At 49.1% G+C, this 27,667-nt stretch overlaps 1 protein-coding gene across 1 annotated transcript in view; it reads right to left on the bottom strand.

The window, feature by feature from the left end:
- Window positions 1–22,125, bottom strand: part of PLXNA3 (plexin A3) — a 109,996-nt gene extending 87,871 nt beyond the window's left edge. The window contains exon 1 of the mRNA XM_069747929.1: window positions 22,007–22,125. The gene's annotated coding sequence lies outside the window, so the exon portion shown is untranslated. The remainder of the gene's footprint in view (window positions 1–22,006) is intronic.
- Between the last annotated feature and the right edge of the window lie 5,542 nt (window positions 22,126–27,667).

The following is a 27,667-nucleotide window of genomic DNA, read 5'->3' as shown; positions in this document are numbered from 1 at the left end:
TGTAAAGAGCGGAGGCCTTCAAACAAAACATGTGCATTTCCAGATCTATGGGATTTTTTCTTTACACTTTGCTCCAACATTTATGAAACTTCAATACATATTCAAGTAGATGAAGTACTATGAATAGCCAGTAAACGCGGGCGAAACATCAACACTTCCTCAGGGGCTCTATTAAATACTTGACCCAATGCTTCTCTTTATATATGAAAACATATTGGAATATTCTCTTTCTACCCTTATTGGCCGTTAAAGGCATATACATGAAAATATCTGCTGGATGCGGTTTCATCTTTTGCTACCACACCCCTCACCTTCCGACTCTGCTACTATTTTACGGAATAATAGACTGTTCTGGTTACAGAAGGCCCATAAGGACAGCATGGTGGCTCAGTGGCTAGCACTGCAGCGCTTGGGTCCCAAGGTCGAATCCCACCAAGGAGAACATCTGCAAGGAGTTTGTATGTCCTCCCCGTGTCTGTGTGGGTTTCCTCCGGGTTCTCATGTTTCCTCCCACATTCCAAAGACATACTGATAGGGAATTTACATTGTGAGCCCCATCGGGGACATTGATGATAAAAGCGCTGCAGAATGTGATGGCGCTATATGAGCAAAGCATAATAATTAAAGTCCTGATTCTCACACACCACCAATGTAGGAGTCATTATAGATTCGGCATTGGTCACCGACTACCTGCAGGACTCACTCAGATTCGGCCTAATTGTCCAAGGGGATAATGATGAATTTGGTTTTGGCCTCTGAGGGGTTAATCCTTACAAATGTCATCATCCCAACACATAGTGCGTGCTCCTTTCTAAGCTGCGTGTTAATATAAGCAGTTTACTAGCCCTTAAATCTGGAAATTGAGATTACTCCGGGTTACCCTCCTGCTGGGTCCCCAGTCCACCTGACTGGGGGGAGACGTCCCATGCCAGGAGGAGCCATCTTGTTTTAAAGACAACTTGACACTTCAACCCGATGGTGCCGACTCCTGACCCCAAACTGGTGTCGCTTTCACCGGCACAGCTGGAGTGAATTACCGGGAAGGAAATACTAAGGGCCGGCGGGGTAAAGAAAGAGTCTATACAGATGTGGACAAATTATACAGAATATTGTGGAGTCTTCTATTGGAGCAAAGGTCTGAAGATCGTTCCCAGGAAGGCTCGGCCATTACAAGCGCAATTCTGGCTTCCTGGATGTGTTCGGTATTGGCGATTAGGAGCGTCTCCCTCTCTAGACGGCCCGTCCTGTCCCGCATCAAACAGACAATCCATTGAATTGAAGGAATGCGGTGTAATGCTTCATTATTCCAGTGGTGGCGCTGCAGGAAAGACCTTTACTGACGGCCCGGGTTTTCTCAGCTTTGAGATCAGCTTATCGTCAAAGGACCATTCTTCCAAGTAAAGATCAGTTATAAGAATTTCTCATCAGAAACTTGACTATTGTTTAAATCAGGTTTTATGTTGAAAGTATTTTAGAAAACGGACATTACTTCATATCATTACCTTATTAAAATACGTGCAATTATCAACAGGCCACTAGGGCCAATATTAGACTCCTACTTCTGGCCTTCACATAGAGATTAGTAGAAATAAGTGGACTTAGGTCTGTTTGTATAATCTGGGCATGCTCTAATCTGAGCACAGATCACTGTGGAGGAAGGAGGAGGAGGTGAGCTGTGACATCACCTATTGTGAATGGTGGATCCTGTTATTTACTGTATATAGAGGTGTTATCAGTCATTGTACAGGAGGAGGAGGTGAGCTGTGACATCACCTATTGTGAATGGTGGATCCTGTGTTATCAGCTGCACATAAGAGATATCATTGTACGGGGGAGGAAGTGAGCTGTGACATCACCTATTGATATCTCTGCATATAAGAGATAGCAATCATTGTACAGAAAGGGGAGGAGGTGAGCTGTGACATCACATATTGTGAATGGTGGATAATGTATTATCAGCTGCATATAAGATATATCCATCATTGTACAGGAGGAGGAGGTGAGCAGTACCATCACCTTTTGTGAATGGTGGATCCTGTGTTATCTACTGTATATAGAGGTGTTATCAGTCATTGTACAGGAGAAGGAGGTGAGCTGTGACATCATCTATTGTGAATGGTGGATCCTGTGTTATCTACTGTATATAGAGGTGTTATCAGTCATTGTACAGGAGGAGGAGGTGAGCTGTGACATCACCTATTGTGAATGGTGGACCCTGTGTTATCCACTGTACATAGAGGTGTTATCAGTCATTGTACAGGAGGAGGAGGTGAGCTGTGACATCACCTATTGTGAATGGTGGACCCTGTGTTATCTACTGTATATAGAATTGTTATCAGTCACTGTACAGGAGGAGGAGGTGAGCTGTGACCACCTATTGTGAATGGTGGACCCTGTGTTATCTACTGTACATAGAGGTGTTATCAGTCTTTGCACAGGAGGAGGAGGAAGTGAGCTGTGATATCACCTAGTGTGAACCATGTATGTTGCATTACCTACTGTATACAGTTGTTACCTTTCATTGTAATCCTGTCTGTGATGAGAAAGACTGTTGTAAACTTTTCTGTACAAAATTGGAATTATGAGTCTACTGTAAGTCCTAGTGGCCAGTGTGAAAATTGCAGACAGATATGGGAGATTGGAAACTTTGTAAACCATAGCTAATATAAAAACCGAATTTAAACAATGAGTAATTTCCTGAAGACTCGTTCCCCATAACGAGGACAAGTCCCCAAGTCTTAAGGGGAGCCAGTGAAAAATGCTTCTCCAAATATATGTTGCCCCACAACTAAGATTACCTAAAAATGATTAATTATTCTTATTGCGCGGAGTTCTCCAGGGAGGGCTTCTAAAGACGAGCTGCAGTGTAAAGCATGAGAGTGGGCAGCGCAGTAGACCATGGATGTATCGGGGGCTATCCCAGTGGATCACCAGCATGGTGGCAGCATTGCCATGGGTAACATTGTGCTCTGTAGGATGGGGGGGTGTTTTTGGACAGTGGGGTCATAGCAGTATGAAGCTTTACATCTGTTTTAAGTGGCTATAGAGTGACATGCTGGGATTTCTAGTACTCACCACAAATGAACAGGCGCGTGGGTAGCGAGGAACATCTGCCGTACATCAGACATGATGTCAGAAAATGTTATTAACTAAATTTGATTGTAGAATATGTCTGGTCATATCGACGGGTTTGTAAATCACAGGCAGGTCTCTGCTCATGGTCAACGCCGAAGATGAACATTTACAAGAAAGGGGTTTTTTTTGTTTGTTTTTTAAAAACCTTGGATTTTTATTCTGTAATTTTCAGATGATCTCATTAAGGAATAAGAGCATCTTAAAGGCGCAGGTTGCAACGGCAATCATGGCCGCAAACTAATGACATTACTATGTCTCATCGTGCAGTCACCAGGATGACTACACCAACATAATGCAGCAACGGGGAGCGGATCACAGGTCGTCCCAGCTGCCATTCATGCGGGAGGATTGCAGAACCAAGTGCACAATCTGTCTGCAGCGCCCCTGCAGGGGATATGAGGCATTACATAGCGCCAATAAAATAAGTGATCGGTTTGTGTAACATATGGACATTGTGGGTCCTCCAAAGAGACATTAAATAGGTATTCCCATCTTAGTAAGTGACTGCATATTGTTAGGATATGACTGGTGGGGGTCCGAAGGGGATTCAGTGCAGCATCCCCTTCATGCCTTTGTTCTCCAAGCTTTACAAGATAAGTGGATAGAAAATATGCTAAGCTATTCCGCCATATAGGCGTGGAGGCAGATATATCGCTCCGTAGTTATAACTTCATTCATTTCAATAGCAACCCCAAGTGGGTTCCATAAAGGCGGCCATATTGGTTGTCATTTAGTGGGGATTTTTTATATTATGGTAAACAGCTACTCTGAGGGTATTTAACACTAGAGTCCAAGCAAAATAGTCTTCTGAGAAGATGAGATTAGAGAAGTCTGTCACTGTGGACCACCAGTGATTGTCTTGATCATTCTGTCTGGGGACCATTAATCTAACCTCCCATGCGTGCAGAAATGGCTGTGCCATACTTTACACATGAAATCAGATGATTGTGAAGTATTTTGAGTGCAGGAATGTGGAGGAGAGACGGACACGGCACGGCATTCCTCCATTGTGAATTCCACACGCCAGGTGCGGCTTGGTCATAATATGGAGATGAGCGCACCAGAGCAGACATGAATGTTATGGGGGCACTTTATGAGGCATTTACATGTGAAGAGAGAATTACAAAAGAGAGAAAGTGGAGACTCCATGGAGCCAGAGAAGAGAGCAAAGTGACGTCTCCTGCACCAACTCACAGGAGGAGGGAGTGCGGAATTGTAATGCCGCCATACGGTGACCAGCAAATACCGCGAAGGCAGAAAGAAGAGGTCCAGGTAGCCGAGATATAAGGAATAGTGATGAGCGAATGTGCTGGGATAAGGTGTTATCAGAGCATGCTCGGGTGCTAAAGAGTGTCTTCGGAGTGCTCGAAAAATATGTTTGAGTCCCTACGGCTGCATGTCTCGCGGCAGTTAGGCAAACAGGTAATCCCTGCATCTGTTGTGGCTGTCTAACAGCCGTGAGGACATGCAGCCTCGGGGACTCAAACAGATTTTTGAAGCACGCCGAAGACACTTAGCACCCGAGCATGCTTAGATAACGCCCTATTCGAGCACGTTCGCTCATCACTAATAAGGAGCTGTTTTCTGGTATCTGTAAAAAAGAAAAATCAACAATAAGGAACAAACCAAAAGCCTCTCAATATTCTCAGCATTCACCAGCAGTGATCATGAGGGGAAGTATCATAACTGGGTGTAGTAACAGGCAGTGAGGCGATATCCTTCTCGTCTGTCCGCACGTTGACCAAATATTCAACCTTAACGGATTCTGCCTTTTAGTCCAGGCCATGACATGAGTGAAGCCCCTCATCCTGAACGGGACTGTCGGCCAGCACAAAATCCCAAAGGACACTAATGAGTTAATCACAGAGTAACATTATAACAATAGAGAAAATGGTAAATATGTAAAATCATTCTGAGGTAATTTACACACAGGAGGCGACCATCTTGCTCCATCCAGCCCTATCGACATAAAACATCCCAGCCAGGCACAAACGAATATATATTGAATTATTCAATGTCCGCCATGTTTGTAGGTCATTCCTGTCACACAAATGACAGCAGAGGAACAAGCCAAAATCGCCCCTACAGTGCACTATAACTTCCTACCAGGATGGTGTGAACAGCAAGGGGTTTCTGAGAAAATATGGCCCCAGATAAACCTCTACAGGCTGTGTAATTGGTCTATTCCGCCCCGTTAACTGCCATGTAAGGCTACGGTCACAGTATCAGTATTTAGTCAGTATTTCACATCAGTATTTGGAAGCCAAAACCAGGAGTGGGTGCTAAATACAGAAGTGATGACGCGTTTCTATTATACTTTTCCTCTGATTGTTCCTCTCCTGATTTTGGCTTACACATACGGAGGTAAAATATGGACCAAATATTCATAGTGTAACCGCAGCCTAAAACTGTAGAATTTTCAATGAGATGCCTGAAAAGTCACAACCTCTACTTATATTTTACCACTTTGGCGTTCTTCAGAGGAAGATGATGGTTATTGACAATCGTGAGAGTTTGGTCGCTCGCCCACCATCATTAACCAGGGATAAATTGCTCGTTTATAATTTATTGCGACTTTTTAGGTGATGTAAAAACCAATGCTTGTCGCCCGCACGTCTCCTCGTGTAAACATGCATCTAATAGGTGGGCAATGGAAAAACGTCACAATTACTGAAACATATGAAAGTAAATGATGGGCTTTATTATGTTGGCGATCATGACGAGCCATTTGTCTGCCCATGTGAAGGGACCTTTAGATTTTGTGGCCCTTTAATTAGTGGAATAGCAGAGTGATATGCTGGAAATAGTGAAGGGCTCGGGCAGTATATCATGCTGCGGCGCTGGCAGGGTGATATAGGACGCTGTTCTCATATCCCCGGGTGACATGCACTATAATAAAACACTTATTCCCAGCTCCTCCTATCGATCCTCAAGGCTAAATCAGTCACAGGTTTCTCGAACTGATGGCAGTGACGTTATCAACCGGGAATAATCCGCAGCGACCTGGCGACAGCTATCCGCCAACTACTTATCCATTATCCTGTATCTCACTTCACTGATGACCCATACCACATACACCATATAGAGAAAAGTATAGGATACGTGTACTCATCATTAAATTTAGGTTTTTCATTGCCCGCTGTATAACTTTTAGCCCCTTGCCTCTGGGGTATAACCTTCAGCCCCAACAAGTCCATTCATGACATTTCCTCCTCCTAAATCTTCCTTCATCACCTGTGAGTGATATTATTGAGAAGTGAACGGAACCGCAGCAACTCGGCGAAGTGGAGACCCTGTAAGGCTACGTTCACATTTGTTGGGCGCAGCGTTGTCGACGCATACGTCATGCGCCCCTATTTTTAACATGGGGGGCGCATGGACATGCGCCGGTATGCGTTGTATTGCGTTTTACGACGCATGCGTCAATTTGACGCACCAGACAGGGCGCGGAAGACGCTACTTGTAGCGTTTTCCCGGTGCCAAAATTCAAGAACATTACTAGTTTATGGCAACGCATGCGTCAAAAAACGCAGCGTTGTGTTTTGCGTTGTTGGTTGCGACGATGACGCTGCGCCCAACAATGCAAATGTGAACGTAGCCTAAAGGCCCCTTCACATTAAGCGACGCTGCAGCGATACCGACAACGATTCGGATCGCTGCAGCGTCGCTGTTTGGTCGCTGGAGAGCTGTCACACAGACCGCTCTCCAGCGACCAACGATGCCGGTAACCAGGGTAAATATCGGGTAACTAAGCGCAGGGCCGCGCTTAGTAACCCGATGTTTACCCTGGATACCATGCTAAAAGTAAAAAAAAACAAACACTACATACTTACCTACCACTGTCTGTCCTCCAGCGCTGCGCTCTGCTTCTCTGCTCTCCTCCTGTACTGGCTGGGAGCCGGAAAGCAGAGCGGTGACGTCACCGCTCTGCTTTCCGGCTCACAGACAGTACAGGAGGAGTGCAGAGCACAGCGCTGGAGGACAGACAGCGTTAGGTAAGTATCTAGTGTTTGTTTTTTTTTACTTTTAGCATGGTATCCAGGGTAAACATCGGGTTACTAAGCGCGGCCCTGCGCTTAGTTACCCGATGTTTACCCTGGTTACCAGTGAAGACATCGCTGGATCGGTGTCACACACGCCGATCCAGCGATGTCAGCAGGAGTCCAGCGACGAAATAAAGTTCTGGACTTTATTCAGCGACCAACGATCTCCCAGCAGGGGCCTGATCGTTGGTCGCTGTCACACAGAATGATTTCATTAATGATATCGTTGCTACGTCACAAATAGCAACGATATTGTTAACAATATCGTTATGTGTGAAGGTACCTTAACATTACAGGGCAGGGGGCCGTGTGCTGAGGAACAGAGGGCAGAAAAGTCACCAACGCTCTGCTGACTCCATAACTGCAGAGTCCAGACCTCCTGTGGTATTAACAGCAGCACAAATACTGAGCTTCATAGCTGAGCAGCTGTATGCAGCCTTACATTACCAAGCACAATGCTGAGCGTCAGATGGAGTGGTGTTGAGCCGCCACCCCTGGATTCTGGAGGAGACGTGCTCTGTGCAGTGACCGATCACACTTTTCTATCCGGCATCTAATGGAGGAGTCTGGGTTTGGTGAAGGAGAACGTTACCCCCTGACTGCACTGTGCCCGCTGTACAGATGGTGGAGGAGGATAACGCTATGGGATGGTTATCAGTGGTCGGCCTCTTAGTCCCAATGAAGGGAAATCTTAATACTTCAGCAAAAGACACTGAGGACAATTGTAGCTTCCAGCTTTGTGGGAACAGTTTGGGAAAGACTCTTTTCTGTTCCCCATGATTGTACCCAGTGCACAAGTTCCATACAAACATGGAGGGGGGAGTTTGGTGGCCGCACAGAGCCCGGACCTCAGACCCATCCCATAATGGAGATTGTGACTCTGGCCTCCTCCAACATCAGGGTCTGACCTCACAAACGCTGTCCTTGATGAAGGGGCAAAAATTCCCACAGACTCCTTCAAAATCTTGTAGAAATCCTTCCCAGAAGAGCAGAGGGGCGACTTCATATTATGTCTGTGGATGTAGGATGGGAGGTGAGAAAAGCCCCTGGAGGTGTGCTGTGAGTACACAGGGGACGGCTGTAGGCTACCAGTATATATTACCGCCATATAAGCGGACACACAATGTTAGTGTATGTGCACTCGTCACTCCCCTGCCTCCGCTGCATGCTCTGCCATCTTGTCGCAGGTGTAGTAATCATCTTCAATCTCCCGATTCACCAATTTGGGGAAAGCAATCACGTTCCGGCGTCATGTCATCAGCTCCTCATCTATAGGCGGCACGTGACTATATGGACTGGAGGAGAGCAGGCCTCTATACGGATTAAATCGCTGCCTCCATCCCATAATAGCACAGTGATGTCATCACCCTGGTTCTGCACTTCTCTCCAGTCGCCATGACAACCCCACCTCAATCCGCCGCTGTATGGTTTCTCTCTCTAATTGGCAGTGAGGAGGGTGGGTGGGGGGTATCCAAACAGCTCTTTGCACTGTACGTGGAGACCCCCAGCATACAATTCCTCCTATTTCAAACCCCTGCACGTCTCTATGTGCACAGACATTTGGGCTTCTATTACAGACCCCCAACCACCAGCCCATGAAACCTTTCTATACAATGCATTAGAAGACCATCTTAGGATGTCCATGCAGCTGGCGGCCCCCTGTATACAAGCACTGGCCACATTCACATACGTGCACTATACTAATCCCTAATAGCCCCCTCCGCAGAATTCCTGCCCATTATGGATCATTTCTGCAATGCGAGCGAGGGCTCAACGCTGCACCCCTGTAATATCTGCTATCCGCCATTTATCACTGTCGCCTCTCCAAATTCTGGAATTCCAGATGAAACGCATTTCAGAGTACCCGTACTTTCCAGCGCGCCCCTTCCCTTCCTCTACGGCTGGCTCAGATCAAGTTCCTCCAATGACTAAAATATTTGTTACTGTCGCCCCAATGCAGAAGCCATACCTGGCCAGGTTCTCGCCCCATCATTGCTTTCCAGCATGTCCCGACAGCCGACTGCACGTAGTCATTGTGCAACAGCTGGTGGCCTATTAACGTGGAAAGGCCAAAGGAGGATCTGGCCCAACCTGCAGCTTTTCACAAAGTCCAGGTGTGGCTTCTCATACTGGACCGAAAGGGACTGGGCTCCAAAATGTCTGCAAAACTACAACTCCCACTATGCCCCGAGAGTGACAAGACCTACCACAATGTTCTGCAGTCTGTGGATCTCCAGCTGGTGCACAACTACAACTCCCAGTATGCCATGAAAGCCTCATACTATACAACAGTGTCCCCCCAACCGGTGACTCTCCAGCTTCAAAACTACAACCCACATCATGCCATCGCAGTCACAGGCTGTTGGGGAACACTGCAATACAAGCGTACTCAAATCTGTGGTAAGATTACAACTCCCAATATGCCCCGACACTCACAAAGTTCTCTTATCTGCCGCTCTCCAACTATTGGAAAACTACAACTCCCACTATTCCTCGAGCCCCCTCACAATGTGTAAAACCACAAGTCGCACTGTGCTCCATAACACTTAGGTACCGCAAGAATTTTTTCCAAGCTGTGACTTTATCTGCTGTAAAACTACAACTCCCAATATGCCCCACCGCAGTGTTCTCCAGCCTATGGCTGTTGTACAACTACAACTCTCACTATTGGGGCGCTGTGGGATTACAACAGATTGGAGATCATTGCTGTAGGCAGCCCACCAGGCCAATTACCCAGCGATGAAGACCCCCGTCCAGTGTGAGAAGATTCCTGCACCTACACTTGGCCTTCAGTCTCGCTGGGCGTCTCCTCATTTGTATTTGTGGCCACATGTCCCCGTCGTTAATGACGTCCAGTTGTTATTCAGCCATTACCCTATTCTTCTCGCCCCCTCACGGGCACAGCCAGGCCGCTAAATCTGGCTCTTTCTGAAAGACTCTTTCAGGACTTGTCAATAAAAGTGATGTCTGTCCCAACACATGAGGTGCAAAAAAGGATTTGGAGGCCCCACTGCATGGCACGGCCAGAGGGGTCAGAACGGACCCATCAGTCCCTCGTAAAAAAACACTTGTGCCATAAAGCAGCAAATAAGGGTTTGTTCTACCGCCTGAGAGCTAAAAAGAGAAAGTCAAGCCGCCCGGAGCCATGATCGTTTCTGCATCGCTGGCAGAATCGAACAACCCGCTGCCAGGAAAGGGACAGACAGCAGAGGTATTGCTTTGGGAGTGGGGGGCTTTAATCTAAAAGTCATCAGCATATAAAATGTGATAACATATTAATGTTGGCTGAATCTGCCAATTTGGCCAAGACAGGCTGACCATCCATTGGAAGGAGAAATAGGGATTGGGCATGTCAACATCCAACACGTCCAATCCCTTTTCAAGGAATGTTAGCTTATTCCCATCTCTTTCTTAATAACACATGCACGCTCAGCCATTGTGAGCATGCATACGTATGCAGGGTGGCGGTGGACAGGAATAGCTAATGAAGGCTAAAAATGTATAGCTGTATTTAAGGAGTTTTTTGGGGCACTGAACTGAACGGGTCAAAAACCAAGCTTTCTACAAAAATGGCCGTGTTCCCATTTGGGCACCATCTCTAGTGACCTCACGTACATGGAAGCACTAATGTGGGAGATGTGCAGTCTCACCACTACGAACGCACGCGGAGGAGCATACAACATGCCATTTACAGAAGTGCGACACGACGGATAGTTTTTTTCATGTCTCTTTTTTTTTTGTTTATGGGAAAGTTGTTCATGTTTTTTAAAGCAGTAATCATGGGTGAGGATCGCTGGCTGGATTAAAAATGGCTGAGAAACGTGAACTATAGGTTGCATTTAACGTCAACGCAGGAGATCGGTTTAGTGTCTCTACCAGGATTTCCGTGTAAAATCTATCTGCTAGCTGTGACCTATATGGCGGCATTAATTGTAGTAACGACTGCACGGTAATGCTAGAGTCTGCGCCCCCATTACAGAGTGTGCAAAGTCCCACAATATACCGACAGCCTGAATCCTGCAGTTAAAGGGACTTTTCTCCATAATCTGCCCTCCCAAGTTGCGGATCGGTCGGGACCTCGCACCTCGGCCCCTGCCCCCACATTCACCTTATGATTGCATCTGGCATAGGCGAGGGCTCTGCGACTCTCCGGGCCCCGCACAGACGTAACGGCGTAGGGGTAATAATGGAAGTCAACAGGGAGTTTGCACTCGTGTTGGCAGCGTTCCCGGTTTGCCAGCTCCGGCCCAGGTCTGGCTTCATTACACCGGTCTCCAGAGCCAAGACAAACGCTCGGCTCCCAGAAAACCTGATCCAGGTACTTTTCACCAGCCGTAATATATTAGCTTAATTTTACATTTCACGTAGTAATTGGAGCAGAAGGCAGGGCAGGACCTGAGCCGCGGGGTCCTAGCCAGGACTCCATACACGTCAGACAGCGATGCTTGTTGACAACTTATATCCCATTATTCCCCCATTACTATGCACGTCCCATTTACAATCCCATCCTCCTAAGCGGTGAGGCGACCGGATCGTCTCGGACACTGAATGTCCAGGCAGGAACAATTATTTCTAGAAGACAATGCAAGGATTGGACAAGAGCAAAGTTTATTTTCAGCATGTTGTAAAGCAGGTTGTTGAAGCGCTTGACAGCACACCATATATGGTCATGTTGAGTCCGCATTGAAGCAAGTAGATAAGTGCTCTCCGACTGTTGCAAAACTACAACTCCCAGCTTAACCAACAGCCAAAAGTTGTGGTGTTCTACCACAACAATCGAGAATCTATCAGGGGCTTCTAAGGCCCCAAATAATGGGATTCGGTGAAATCTCCTCCCGATCAATATAATGAGTCAGATGGAGTCACTCTGTACTCAGTCCCGATGGTCTCCATCTTGGAAGACCGCACTTGTCCTCATAGAAAGACGAACCATGCCTGAACGGAAAAGGAAGTGACTCCATCTGCCTCATAGTGAACGGCTCCTTCAGGTGTTTTGACCAAATCCTGTTTTTCGTGGCTTCAGATGAAAGCCTTGATCATGGGGCAAAAGGTGGAGGAGTACCCAGCCTTAAAGGGGTTGTCCTGAAAGAACAACAGGAAATGATTGCTGAGGGATGCAGCTTTCATCACAGGGGCGCTCCACCGATGCCGATATACCCAACCAGCAATGTGGTATTACACATCCAACGCAAAGGATGTCATCAATGGCGGTAAATTTACTTCCCGACAGTACATCATGCATTCACCCAGGAAAGTCCAGGCTGTCTGTATCGATACTTAGGGCACATACAAGTGCTGATGTCTGCGGACCCCTCTATACCCCGGCTCCATGACCGCACATCACACACGCTTCTCCCTCACAAAATCTTTGGTGCCTTCCCGACTCCTATTGGAAGCATTCTTTTTCTGAATGACTTCTGAATATTCACCTTTTCCCCGCTGAACCATCAATACTCCATAATTACAAAGGTTGGCCACGTTCATTAATATCGCGGGTCACGAAGTGTTATACATATGATTACGCGCTGTCTCCATTATAACGAGGCCAAACCATTTCTCCCAAGACCACATTTACCCCAAACTGGAAAATTCATCCGTATATAAGATCGTGACGTCAACTCAGGAATAAAGCGGGAAAGCTGGGTGACCACTTCTTGGAGGCTACTTCCACTCCACAAGGGTTGGAGCTCAGCTTTCCAAAGTCCTGACCTGCCTCGTTGCACCGAATAAAGGGGCCTGGATCGGACATGGAAAATATCAGCGACAACCCCCCGTTTATCGCCACTTTCCCTCATTCCGATGACATGAAAGTGATGGGGTGAAGGGAAGTGCGGAGACGCCGCGGATGAGTATGAGATCAGCCGCAATTTCCTGCTTCGCTGTCAAGAGCCTCCGACCATGAACAATAGATCTGAAACTCCACAGATCCTGGTCGTCACTCCGCAGGTACCACCATGGCCGAGGAGGCCAATGCACCCAGAAATGACTGTCTGGTCTATGATAGCCCGCTAAGGGTAGGACTGGCACCTGACATGGTATCGCCAAGGTGCAGAACGGTGCCCAGGGTGCGGCGGGGCGGACTGTGCGGCGCAGCAGGAAGGGGTTAACGGGCAGCTGCCGATATGCTGTCAGAGTTACACATTCCAGAACATACCTGCACATGATATATTTATCTCTCAGGATGTTTCCTGGTAAAACGCTTAACATAAATATGGGAGCAGAACGCTGGCGAGAGATGAGGAAATGCTGTAACCCCTTCTGGGCTAATGCTTTGCAGACAGCGGCTCTGGCAGAACCGGCGAGGGCTGAGCTCCCCACCGAGGGTGGAGGTTGTCTCACCGCAAGTGTTGGGAGAGCAATGCATGCCGCTCCCAAAACACAACATAAAAAGACCCCTATATCTACCACAGCAGACACCCAGCTTTCCCAGCCTCCGCGTATTCATTCTGCATAGGATAGGGGATTTTATTTATGCACCACTTTGTCATTTCGGGGTTTTGGAAAGATGGGCGATACCCCCCCAGAAACGTCAGTCGCGAGCAGCGATTCCGATGCTACGGAACGTCAAATCCATCCAGTTAGGAAAGGATATTTATTTAGGAATCCTAATATTTGTGGTCATCACCCAGCTTTCCCAGAAACAGATTTAAAGGGACAATAAAGGGATTTGTTTTTTTTCTCTCCCAATGTCCATCCAGGGATAAGCAGATCGTTTCAGATCTGTCAGAACACGTCTTCTGGAGAGTGTCCTGCACCCGGGAGAACAAAGGGAATTTGGCAAATATCTAGCAGGACTGGGGCCGGACAGATGGACGCAGCAGAAGGCGCAGCGAAAAATCCGGACATATTCTCACACTTTTTTGATAAACAGGAGCCGAGAGTCTTTTGGAAACCCCCTCACCCTTCCCGGATCTGAGCCCCTCGCCGTGATCCCAACAAACCTCACGATTTAGTCATGTCCAAACAAACACAATATTTCCTCGGATTACGGCTACCGGCGCTTCTGTTCGCTCGCGCTCTAGGAGCTGGAGGGCGCTGAGTGTGCAGAAATCACTTATTAGATGCCAGACATTAGTAATTCCAAGCAGAACTTCGCGCTACGGGGGCTGTGTTTGTGTATGATGTGTCCTAGTACAGGTAGGTCCCAATAAGATTCAGCGGTGCACTAGGGAGTTGCACTTCAGGCAATTGCCCGATTTCATAGAATCTCTAATGATCTGGTAGAAGGTTTACACAGTAAAATATCGATATTTGCAGATGATACAAAACTATGTAAAGCAGTTAATACAAGAGAAGATAGTATTCTGCTACAGATGGATCTGGATAGGTTGGAAACTTGGGCTGAAAGGTGGCAGATGAGGTTTAACAATGATAAATGTAAGGTTATACACATGGGAAGAAGGAATCAATATCACCATTACACACTGAACGGGAAACCACTGGGTAAATCTGACAGGGAGAAGGACTTGGGGATCCTAGTTAATGATAAACTTACCTGGAGCAGCCAGTGCCAGGCAGCAGCTGCCAAGGCAAACAGGATCATGGGGTGCATTAAAAGAGGTCTGGATACACATGATGAGAGCATTATACTGCCTCTGTACAAATCCCTAGTTAGACCGCACATGGAGTACTGTGTCCAGTTTTGGGCACCGGTGCTCAGGAAGGATATAATGGAACTAGAGAGAGTACAAAGGAGGGCAACAAAATTAATAAAGGGGATGGGAGAACTACAATACCCAGATAGATTAGCGAAATTAGGATTATTTAGTCTAGAAAAAAGATGACTTAGGGGCGATCTAATAACCATGTATAAGTATATAAGGGGACAATACAAATATCTCGCTGAGGATCTGTTTATGCCAAGGAAGGTGACGGGCACAAGGGGGCATTCTTTGCATCTGGAGGAGAGAAGGTTTTTCCACCAACATAGAAGAGGATTCTTTACTGTTAGGGCAGTGAGAATCTGGAATTGCTTGCCTGAGGAGGTGGTGATGGCGAACTCAGTCGAGGGGTTCAAGAGAGGCCTGGATGCCTTCCTGGAGCAGAACAATATTGTATCATACAATTATTAGGCTCTGTAGAAGGACGTAGATCTGGGGATTTATTATGATGGAATATAGGCTGAACTGGATGGACAAATGTCTTTTTTCGGCCTTACTAACTGTGTTACTATGTTACAGGACTGCAATCTATGTGTATGTACAGAGGGGACCCAGTACCCCAAATCTGGAGGTCAGAAGGGGTTCTAATAGTCACACGCCAGCGATCTGACAAATCAAAGCAATACGTGGTGATGAGCTGTAATAGGAAAACCTGTATAAAGTGCAAATATCAGCATCGCCCCGTAGAGGATACGGTATAATAATTGCCTTGTCCCAGGAGCTTACAGCTAGAAATATCCAACACGTAAATGTCACAAAAATAACAATTGCAAAATATTGGAAAGTCTTCAGAGACCACCACGTCTCTGGGGGGAGCATCCTAGAGACAGGGAGGGTCCTTCCATATAATGAAGTCAGTAATGAGACGCCTACAAATAACACTCGCCCGGTCACGTGCAGGGTGGGTGCCATCGGCTGCAGTGGAGGTGAATGGGGGGCTATACAATGTGACAGTACAGACAGTATCCAGTCTGGGACGCACGCTTTGATTTTGGCAGAGGGTGTAGGGGCGTCCCAACTCTCCCCTGATTATGTCAGGATCAGGCATGTTGTATTTCAGTGTCCAATCATCTTTTTTTCAAGGAAGGTAATCGGTTACCCTTGCCACGTGTACGCTCATGTCGGCTGATCGTGCATGTGTTTTGGAGGATGGGACAGACGATGATCAGCAAAGTGCACTGGCACCTAAAAAAGCTGGGTGACCGTCAATATGGCCCACATTACAGCTTGTCACCCTTTAATGAAGGGCACACAAAAGGACGGACCCCTTTAAATTAAGGCACCTGGTACCACTGTATATCCATACCAAGCCGGTTACATAATAACATTATTGAGCAGTTTCTGGCCCTTATCCAGTGGCTGAAATATTTATCACCAGGAGGAGTAAGTACCGTACCACGGCGTATCTCACATCACTTACTGCAGCAGCACTGATTCTGTAGTTACAGAGTCAGCCTGCAGGGGGCGGTCCCACAGCTGATCGCAGGAGGTGACTATCCTGGCCATATACCACATCAATCCATGTCACGGATCATCTCTGCACATAATAAACCTTATCATGGCAAAAAGACTAATGATGTACAATAAGTCCCCCATTCATTCCAACGCCGTGGTCTCCTGAGGACAGATAATGAGGAACATCAGGTTACAAATGGGGTGCATGTTCCTTTAAATGAGGACCTGTCATGAGAAATATCAACCTCAATGAAGCGTGAGGCTCATGGTACTACTCCGCTCACGAAGAGCGGCCCGGCTCTAAAAATGACCAAACATTGCCCCAAAACCATGGAAAGTTGGGAGATCATTACATTGGCTGCCTTAAGAGATTCACACAGCTTTCCATGATCCCTGCATGGGTTCCCTATTAAAAGTTAGGCCCAGAATGACACGGTATAACATGGGCTTCTGTCCAGCCATGTTTGTGCCAGTCTATGCCACCCACTTACAGATCTGTCATTCTAAACGCAAATTTTGCATTTGTAAGGTAAGATCATTTTTTGGCCGTCTTCAGGCAAATTGTACACTCATGAAATGCCATTCATAGCACTGTAGTTCTGGCAGCGGGGTCTTGTGGTTTCAATGGGGACTGGAGACGAGGTATGGGGCACCCGCCATAGCTAGGCTTTGTCTCTATTGGACTAGCACATCCCTGGCACTGTTACCATAGTAACTAAAGTGGCATAACCACAGTAGCGCTCGTGACATCAGGATCATAATTTTTCACTTATTTCCAAGAAAACAGACATATCTGGTGGTCCCACCGATCACCATGTTCCATCCCGGCTGCATGACCAGAATGGGGCAGAGCAGTGGCCGAGCATGCTCACTACAGACCAATAGCGGCCGAGCGTGCTCACTACAGACCAACAGCGGCCGAGCGTGCTCATTATAGACCAACAGTGGCCGAGCGTGCTCACTACAGACCAACAGCGGCCGAGCGTGCTCATTATAGACCAACAGTGGCCGAGCGTGCTCACTACAGACCAACAGCGGCCGAGCGTGCTCATTATAGACCAACAGCGGCCGAGCGTGCTCATTATAGACCAACAGTGGCTAAGCGTGCTCACTACAGATCAATAGTGGCCGAGCGTGCTCACTACAGACCAACAGCGGCCGAGCGTGCTCACTACAGACCAACAGGGCCCGAGCGTGCTCACTACAGTCCAACAGGGGCCGAGTGTGCTCACTACAGACCAACAGGGGCCGAGCGTGCTCACTACAGTCCAACAGCGGCCGAGCGTGCTCACTACAGACCAACAGTGGCCGAGCGTGCTCACTACAGACCAACAGCGGCCGAGCGTGCTCACTACAGACCAAAAGCGGCCGAGCATGATCATTATAAACCAACAGTGGCTAAGCGTGCTCACTACAGATCAATAGTGGCCGAGCGTGCTCACTACAGACCAACAGCGGCCGAGCGTGCTCACTACAGACCAACAGCGGCCGAGCGTGCTCACTACAGACCAACAGTGGCCGAGCGTGCTCACTACAGACCAACAGCGGCCGAGCGTGCTCACTACAGACCAACAGTGGCCGAGCGTGCTCACTACAGACCAACAGCGGCCGAGCGTGCTCACTACAGACCAACAGCGGCCGAGCGTGCTCACTACAGACCAACAGCGGCCGAGCGTGCTCACTACAGACCAACAGCGGCCGAGCGTGCTCACTACAGACCAACAGCGGCCGAGCGTGCTCACTACAGACCAACAGCGGCCGAGCGTGCTCACTACAGACCAACAGCGGCCGAGCGTGCTCACTACAGACCAACAGCGGCCGAGCGTGCTCACTACAGACCAACAGCGGCCGAGCGTGCTCACTACAGACCAACAGCGGCCGAGCGTGCTCACTACAGACCAACAGCGGCCGAGCGTGCTCACTACAGACCAACAGTGGCCGAGCGTGCTCACTATAGACCAAAACCGGCCGAGCATGATCATCATAAACCAACAGTGGCTAAGCGTGCTCACTACAGACCAATAGCGGCCGAGCGTGCTCACTACAGACGAACAGTGGCCGAGCATGCTCATTATAGACCAACAGTGGCCGAGCATGCTCACTAAAGACTAGCAGTTGCCGAGCGTGCTTACTACAGACCAACAGTGGTCGAGCATGCTCACTACAGACTAACAGTGCGCTGAGCATGCTCACCAGAGACCAACAGCGGCCGAGCGTGCTCACTACCGACCAACAGAGGCCGAGCGTGCTCACTATAGACCAACAGCAGCCGAGCGTGCTCACTACAGACCAACAGTGGCCGAGCGTGCTCACTACAGACCAACAGTGGCCGAGCATGCTCACTACAGACCAACAGTGGCTGAGCATGCTCACTACAGACCAATAGTGGCCGAGCATGCTCACTACAGACTAACAGTAGTGCGCTCACCCACGCTTCAGTCAAAACCTCCTCACTGCGGTCGTGCATCGGGACCCCTGTTCTAGTGATTGGAGGGGTCCACAACAATCAGACGTTTAGAACCTACTCTGCAGGTAAGTGATAAAGTGGCCAAATACAAACAACTTAAAGGGGATTTTCCAACTTGGCACCTTATCACTATCCATGCCGGACCCCAAAAATGGGGATCTGAAATGCTTGGGTTGTGTTGAGCATGTGTATCATTTTTCAATTCCCGGTCTATGGGACTTGCCAGTGATAGTTGTGCACTCTACTGTGTTCTGTGCTGCGGTCCCATAGACAAGAAATGGAGATCTCAGAGCCCCGTTCTCATGATGTGGGGGTCTTGCAGCAATAAGCAGCTCTCACCTATTCTGTGGATGGGAAGATGATTGCAGGTAACACAATGACTTGCAGCAGGTGGTGCGGCCAAAAATCGTTCTATGCCGCTGCTCCATTGCAGCGTACTGCAATGAATGGGGTCGCCCTGCAACCCACTCTACAAACAAGAAGCAAAAAGTCGGCCTGTCGGCTATTCATGACTTGTCGCGGCTGCAGATGTAGCAGCTGCACAGGGCGATGTTTGGCCGTGCGACCAGTGTTATGGACAACATCTTTGTGTAGACCCAACCATAATGTAACAAAGGCACCAAAGTTAGGAGCCAAAGGGCAAATGAAAAGCAGATCGGAGACCACTATGGCCCCAGACAAGGTGCGCAAAAAATAACAAGAGACAAATAACAGACAACTTACACAGAAGTCTATGGAGACAAAACCACTTGTTACCAAAAGTCTGACAAATTTGCCATGTGTGAATTGACCCTTATTGGCACCCTGGAGCCGCGGCCAGCGACTCACCCATAGTCACACAATCTAGAGGAGACAAACTTGCAAAATAAAAAGGCGAAAGGAATCAGGAGCTGCCGATCATCAGCACATGACGACATTCCTGGCATTACTAAAGTGCAAGCTCTTGTGCCCAGAGCCGCGATGTCCGTTCTGACGGGTTTGCATCCATCCGTGATCCGTCCTTGTCATGAAAACCACATCTGTTCTCTCCATTGAGACATAAGCTCCAATCTGCTGCGTCCTTCAGCGCTCGTCTCGATGCACACCGCGCGCTCATCAGATGTGGCAGCTCGCTAGGAAACTTATATCCGCAAGCTGGAACCGCCATTGGCATTACAGAGCGACGAAAGGGGGATGGGAATATCGCACCCTAGGGAGGAGAGCGGTCCACTGCATGGCAACAGGTTGCAAGCTCCTAGGGTTGCCATGGGTAGGTCACACCGCCATAAGCACGTGACCCTACGCCAATATGAGGGCGATCTGGTGGAATAAACAGAACGCAGGCGCACAATAGATTGCAAGCTCCTGGGGTTCCAATAGGTAGGTCACACCGCCATAAGCATGTGAGCCTGCACCAATATGAGGGCGATCAGGCGGAATAAACAGAACGCAGACGCACAATAGATTGCCAGCTCCTGGGGTTGCCATGGGTAGGTCACACCGCCGTAAGGACGCGACCCTACGCCAATATGAGGCTGATCTGGAGGAATAAACAGAACGCAGGCGCACAATAGATTGCAAGCTCTTGGGGTTCCCATGGGTAGGTCACACCGCCATAAGCACGTGACCCTTTACCAATGTGAGGCCGATATTGTGGAATAAACAGAACGCAGGCGCACAATAGATTGCAAGCTCCTGGGGTTGCCATGGGTAGGTCACACCGCCATAAGCATGTGACCCTACACCATTATGAGGCCGATCTGGTGGCATAAACAGAACGCAGGCGCACAATAGATTGCCAGCTCCTGGGGTTCCCATGGGTAGGTCACACCGCCATAAGCACGTGACCCTACGCCAATATGAGGGCGATCAGGCGGAATAAAAAGAACGCAGGCGCACAATAGATTGCAAGCTCCTGGGGTTCCCATGGGTAGGTCATACCGCCATAAGCACGTGACCCTTTACCAATATGAGGGCGATCTGGTGGAATAAACAGAACGCAGGCGCACAATAGATTGCAAGCTCCTGGGGTTCCCATGGGTAGGTCACACCGCCATAAGGACGCGACTCTACACCAATATGAGGGCGATCTGGCGGAATAAACAGAACGCAGGCGCACAATAGATTGCCAGCTCCTGGGGTTCCCATGGGTAGGTCACACCGCCATAAGGACGCGACCCTACGCCAATATGAGGGCGATCTGGTGGAATAAACAGAACGTAGGCGCACAATAGATTGCAAGCTCCTGGGGTTCCCATGGGTAGGTCACACCGCCATAAGGACACGACCCTACGCCAATATGAGGGCGATCTGGCGGAATAAACAGAACGCAGGCGCACAATAGATTGCCAGCTCCTGGGGTTCCCATGGGTAGGTCACACCGCCATAAGGACGCGACCCTACGCCAATATGAGGGCGATCTGGCGGAATAAACAGAACGCAGGCGCACAATAGATTGCCAGCTCCTGGGGTTCCCATGGGTAGGTCACACCGCCATAAGGACGCGACCCTACGCCAATATGAGGGCGATCTGGTGGAATAAACAGAACGTAGGCGCACAATAGATTGCAAGCTCCTGGGGTTCCCATGGGTAGGTCACACCGCCATAAGCACGTGACCCTACGCCAATATAAGGGCGATCTGGAGGAATAAACAGAACGCAGGCGCACAATAGATTGCAAGCTCCTGGGGTTCCCATGGGTAGGTCACACCGCCATAAGGACGCGACCCTACACCAATATGAGGGTGATCTGGAGGAGCGCACAATAGATTGCGAGCTCCAACGTCCGCAAACCATGGGGATAATGCTAAACCTCATAACATGACACCGAATATTTACTATCAGACGAATACAGCGCGGTCAAAACGCACAAGCAAATCCCCCCTGCGTATGGAGTGCAAGCTCTGCGGACCACCCGTCACATACATAACTGGGCCCCCTCACCGTGCCTAGTCACTGGGGGGCATAGGGTGGGGTGCAGTCAGGTGACAGGACTGGACAGAGGTGTCAAACCTTGGTGAAGGAGAGGAAGGGGTTAACAGTGCAATACCCTAAAAGTAGAAGATGCTGAAAGACTCCCCCAAAATAAGAGGTCACACCCCAAAACCATACAAGGAGGGGTCACAGCCCACAGCTCCAGCCTGCATGCCAAGACCGAGGGCACCCCACAATTACTGCCCTTGGGAGTGCCCCTCCCTTCCAGGGGCTCCCGGCGTGCACCCCACAGAACACCGCACTGACTGCGGACGGCGCGGCTCCTACTCACCGGGCATTGTGTGGTCTAGCTCCGGATTTGGGGGGAAAGGGGTCCAGGGTAGAGCAGAGACCCCCAAACAGACAGCCGGACAGAAGCCGCTCCCACCCGCACTGCCGCCTGCTCACACTGAGCCGCTCCGAGCCCCAGAGACCCTTTTCTACATGGACGCTACCACTACAAAATAGGGGTCAGCGATCACTTCTAAGCTGCGAGGACCACTCTGCAAAACGCACTTGTCATTGTAAATAAATCTGAATGTGTATATATTAATTGTAAAAATAGATTGAGTCACACTTATTCTATCACACGTTACATGTGTCCCTGCTAATAATACACAACAAGATATAGCACCCCTGTGACGGATGGTACAGTCCATCACTTTATCACATCGCTGTAGTGAGATGCTCCTGCTCAGTGTGAGGAGGGTCTGTGCGGTCAGTGATGGCACTGTGTGCTGGTGGCACCAGATTAGGTGGGCACTGTGTGCTGGTGGCACCAGGATAGGTGGGCACTGTGTGCTGATGGCCCCAGGATAGGTGGGCACTGTGTGCTGATGGCCCCAGGATAGGTGGGCACTATGTGCTGATGACCCCGCGATAGGTGGGCACTGTGTGCTGATGGCACCATGATAGGTGGGCACTGTGTGCTGATGGCACCAGGGTAGGTGGGCACTGTGTGCTGATGGCACCAGGGTAGGTGGGCACTATGTGCTGATGACCCCGCGATAGGTGGGCACTGTGTGCTGATGGCACCATGATAGGTGGGCACTGTGTGCTGATGGCACCAGGGTAGGTGGGCACTGTGTGCTGATGGCACCAGGGTAGGTGGGCACTATGTGCTGATGACCCCGCGATAGGTGGGCACTGTGTGCTGATGGCACCATGATAGGTGGGCACTGTGTGCTGGTGGCACCAGGATAGGTGGGCACTGTGCTGATGGCACCAGGGTAGGTGGGCACTGTGTGCTGGTGGCACCAGGGTAGGTGGGCACTCTGTGCTGATGGCCCCGCAATAGATGGGCACTGTGTGCTGATGACCCCGCGATAGGTGGGCACTGTGTGCTGATGGCACCAGGATAGGTGAGCACTGTGTGCTGATGGCACCAGGATAGGTGTGCACTGTGTGCTGATGGCACCAGGATAGGTGGGCACTGTGTGCTGATGGCACCACCAGGATAGGTGGGCGCTGTGTGCTGATGGCACCAGGATAGGTGGGCGCTGTGTGCTGATGGCACCAGGATAGGTGGGCTCTGTGTGCTGATGGCACCAGGATAGGTGGGCACTGTGTGCTGATGGCCCCGCGATAGGTGGGCACTGTGTGCTGATGGCACCATGATAGGTGGGCACTGTGCTGATGGCACCAGGATAGGTGGGCACTGTGCTGATGACACCAGGATAAGTGGGCACTGTGTGCTGATGGCCCCGAGATAGGTGGGCACTGTGTGCTGATGGCCCCGCGATAGGTGAGCACTGTGTGCTGATGGCACCAGGATAGGTGGGCACTGGGTGCTGATGACACCAGGATAGGTGGGCACTGTGTGCTGATGACACCAGGATAGATGGGCACTGTGTGCTGATGGCACCAGGATAGGTGTGTGCTGAAGGCACCAGGATAGGTGGGCACTGTGTGCTGATGGCACCAGGATAGGTGGGCATTATGTGCTGATGACACCAGGATAGGTGGGCACTGTGTGCTGATGGCCCCAGGATAGGTGGGCACTGTGTGCTGATGGCACCAGGATAGGTGGGCACTGTGTGCTGATGACACCGCGATAGGTGGGCACTGTGTGCTGATGGCACCAGGATAGGTGGGCACTGTGCTGATGGCCCTGCGATAGGTGGGCACTGTGTGCTGATGACACCGTGATAGGTGGGCACTGTGTGCTGATGGCACCGTGATAGGTGGGCACAGTGTGCTGTCTGATGACTCCACGATAGGTGGGCACTGTGTGCTGATGACACCAGGATAGGTGGGCACTGTGTGCTGATGGCACCAGGATAGGTGGGCACTGTGGTGATGGCACCGCGATAGGTGGGCATTGTGTGCTTATGACACCAGGATAGGTGGGCACTGTGTGCTGATGGCACCAGGATAGGTGGGCACTGTGTGCTGATGGCACCAGGTTAGGTGGGCACTGTGTGCTGATGGCACCGCGATAGGTGGGTAAAGTGTGCTGATGGCACCGCGATAGGTGGGCATTGTGTTCTGATGACACAGGATAGGTGGGCACTGTGTTCTGATGACACCAGGATAGGTGGGCACTGTGCTGATGGCACCAGGATAGGTGGGCACTGTGTGCTGATGGCACCGCGATAGCTGGGCACGGTATGCTGATGGCACCGCGATAGGTGGGCACTGTGTTCTGATGATACAGGATAGGTGGGCACTGTGCTGATGACACCAGGATAGGTGGGCACTGTGTTCTGATGATACAGGATAGGTGGGCACTGTGCTGATGACACCAGGATAGGTGGGCACTGTGTGCTGATGGCACCAGGATAGGTGGGCACTGTGTGCTGATGGCACCAGGATAGGTGGGCACTGTGTGCTGATTACTCCAGGATTGGTGGGCACTGTGTGCTGATGGCCCCGCGATAGGTGGGCATTGTGTGCTGATGGCACCGCGATAGGTGGGCACTTTGAGCTGATGGCACCGCGATAGGTGGGCACTGTGTGTTGATGACACCAGGATAGGTGGGCACTGTGTGCTGATGGCACCGCGATAGGTGGGCATTGTGTGCTGATGGCACTGTGATAGGTTGGCATTCTATACGATTGGTGGGCAAGGTGTGATGGGCGGACAGTATGTGTTCTGTAGATTTGTTAATGAGGTCCCCACCTGTAGGAGAAGTGTATGCTGGATTGCCACTATTCCAGGTGGGCATCATGCTAAATTCTCATGCTCTTAATAATAATAATAATAATAATCTTTATTTATATAGCGCCAACATATTCCGCAGCGCTTTACAGTTTAACAGTTTCAAACACAAAAGTCATAAGTAACAACGTTAACAATACAATAATTAAAGCAAAATAAGACGACCCTGCTCGTGAGAGCTTACAATCTACAATGAGGTGGGGGAGATACAAAGTACAGGTGTGTATTTACAATGATGTATTTACAATGAGGGTCCAGCCATCTTCAGGGGTTGGGGAATAGATGGGGATAGTGAATGGGCTACACACACACAAACATAACATAACTTTGATTAGTGAATGGGATAGGCCGCTCTGAACAAATGTGTTTTGAGCGAGCGCCTAAAACTATGCAAATTATGGATGGTCCTAATATCTTGGGGTAGAGCATTCCAGAGGATTGGCACAGCACGGGAGAAGTCTTGGAGTCGGGAGTGGGAGGTACGGATTAGTGCAGAGGTTAATCGAAAGTCATTTGCAGAGCGCAGCAGTCGGCTAGGCCGATAGACAGAAATGAGGGAGGAGATGTAAGGAGGTGCTGCACTGTGGAGAGCTTTGTGGGTGAGAACAAGTACTTTGAATTGTATCCTGTAATGAATGGGTAGCCAGTGTAACGACTGGCGAAGAGCGGACGCGTCCGAGTAACGATTAGCCAGATGGACGACCCTGGCTGCTGCATTAAGGATGGACTGGAGAGGGGAAAGTCGAGTGAGGGGGAGGCCAATTAATAGAGCGTTACAGTAGTCCAGGCGGGAGTGGATCAGGGCGACAGTGAGGGTTTTAGTTGTCTCCATGGTGAGAAAAGGTGTCTCCTTCAATCTCTTTCCTCGGGTAACGTGTCCTTCGCTCTTCAGTTCCTACTAGTGTAATTTTCTATTCTATTTAATATTCTATACGATTGGTGGGCAAGGTGTGATGGGCGGACAGTATGTGTTCTGTAGATTTGTTAGTGAGGTCCCCACCTGTAGGAGAAGTGTATGCTGGATTGCCACTATTCCAGGTGGGCATCATGCTAAATTCTCATGCTCTTAATAATAATAATAATAATTTCATCACATGCGCTAACATAGATGGGCAGTGTGGTTTATTTCTATAGTGCTGGCATAAATTACACTCATTATTGGCATGATTCCCTGTCACTGGAACTCTGCCCTCTATTATTGATTCTGCCCTCTATAGTGGCTAATGTTGTCATATACTGTAAAATAAAAAAAAATGGGCACACCCCAAAATGCCACAAGTGTAATGGCCCCTTGTAAAAAACAGCCAGTGTCCTAGAAAATTTTATGCCAAAAAATCACATAAATGCCACTCGCAGCACCCCAATAAATGCCACAAACAAATATGAGAGTGGAGTTTGGCAAGCTGATATGGTGTCTGAAATGTGAGATAGATAAGCGGGGGCGGCCACTTCTCTACCAGGAGAAAGTAGGGCCACTCTGTGGAGATCCATCTTGGGTGGGGAGTCTTATAGGTTAATAAAACTGTCTATCTCATGCCCTCAGACTGCAGACAGCCGGGTTCTTTCTCCTCGCCAGTATAGAGCAGGGCACAGGATGCCAGGGTGAGATTCCCATGACACAGCCCTCAGAGGCTACCCGTGGTAGATTTGCTCTTCAGTGATCCCCACATTTAACTTAGTGCATTGTCTGTGACATAAATGGGGGCTGGCAATTAATTTCAATAGCTCAGCCAGGCCCCTTTTTTGTCTATGCTTTAGCATTGACACATAACGTGGCTGGGTAAGTGTAATTTCAATAGCTAAACCAGCCCCTCTTCTCAGTTTATGCATTGGCTGTTGCACATAAGGGGTTTGACTGCAGTTTTAAAAGCTAAGCCAGTCCCCATCACCGTCTAGCAGTGGCAATAACACAGAAGGGGACTGGCTGTGTAAGGGGATGAATGAGTGCGGAGACACACACTAATGCTTAAATTGAGTGTCTATAAATTATCACCATCTGCTGACCAAAGATAAGAAAGCAGAGAAAATTACACTAGTAGGAACTGAAGAGCGAAGGACACGTCACCCGAGGAAAGAGATTGAAGGAGACACCAGGTCAAGTGATAGCCGTGTGGTGCAGTTAATAATTATAAAAATCCCAGGAAGGCTGAAAAGGGGAGTAGTCGGCGCCAGGACCTGTAGCAGCAAGGACATGTGAGCAGTGGAGTTGGCTCATAGCGACATTACGAGAGACCAGACCTGAGTGAAGACTCGAGAGATCAGACCCTGAGTTGAGACATGAGTTTGGAGATGAGTCACGCGGGCAGAGACAGAACTGGGAGAGGTGACCGTGCTGCAGAAGGACATTTGTGTGAGCTGCAACCCCCAGTGCAAGCACACGTTACAGAGGAGGGATCGGGGCCATGCTTCAGGAAATGGAGGTGGTCAGTGTGCCAAGTGGCCCATCATTATGGGACTTGCTACCTAACGGGGAGTAATGTAGACTCCCGATGAGTGACGACAGTGACAGTATAGTGCCCTATAATGGCATACTTGAGAATTAGGGATCCATAGACCATTATTTAAAATCAATTTAGCATTACTAACCAAAATAAGAATGGCAGTATGTGATATTATACATAGAGAAAAGTGCCAAGGTCCTATGTGCAAGGTATTGATATGGAAAATGAGGTACTAGAAAAGAGAGCGCCAACAACACGTATCAAACAAGAAGGCCGCAACACAATCCTATTGGAAGCTATTCAACATGCAATCATACCAGAATGGTTTATAAATGGCGGTCCAACAATGGAA

Source organism: Ranitomeya imitator, chromosome 2 (genome assembly GCF_032444005.1).
Source record: "Ranitomeya imitator isolate aRanImi1 chromosome 2, aRanImi1.pri, whole genome shotgun sequence".
NCBI lineage: Eukaryota > Metazoa > Chordata > Amphibia > Anura > Dendrobatidae > Ranitomeya > Ranitomeya imitator.
Note: the sequence above shows the minus strand (reverse complement) of the source record. Positions and strands in the feature narration are given on the sequence as shown.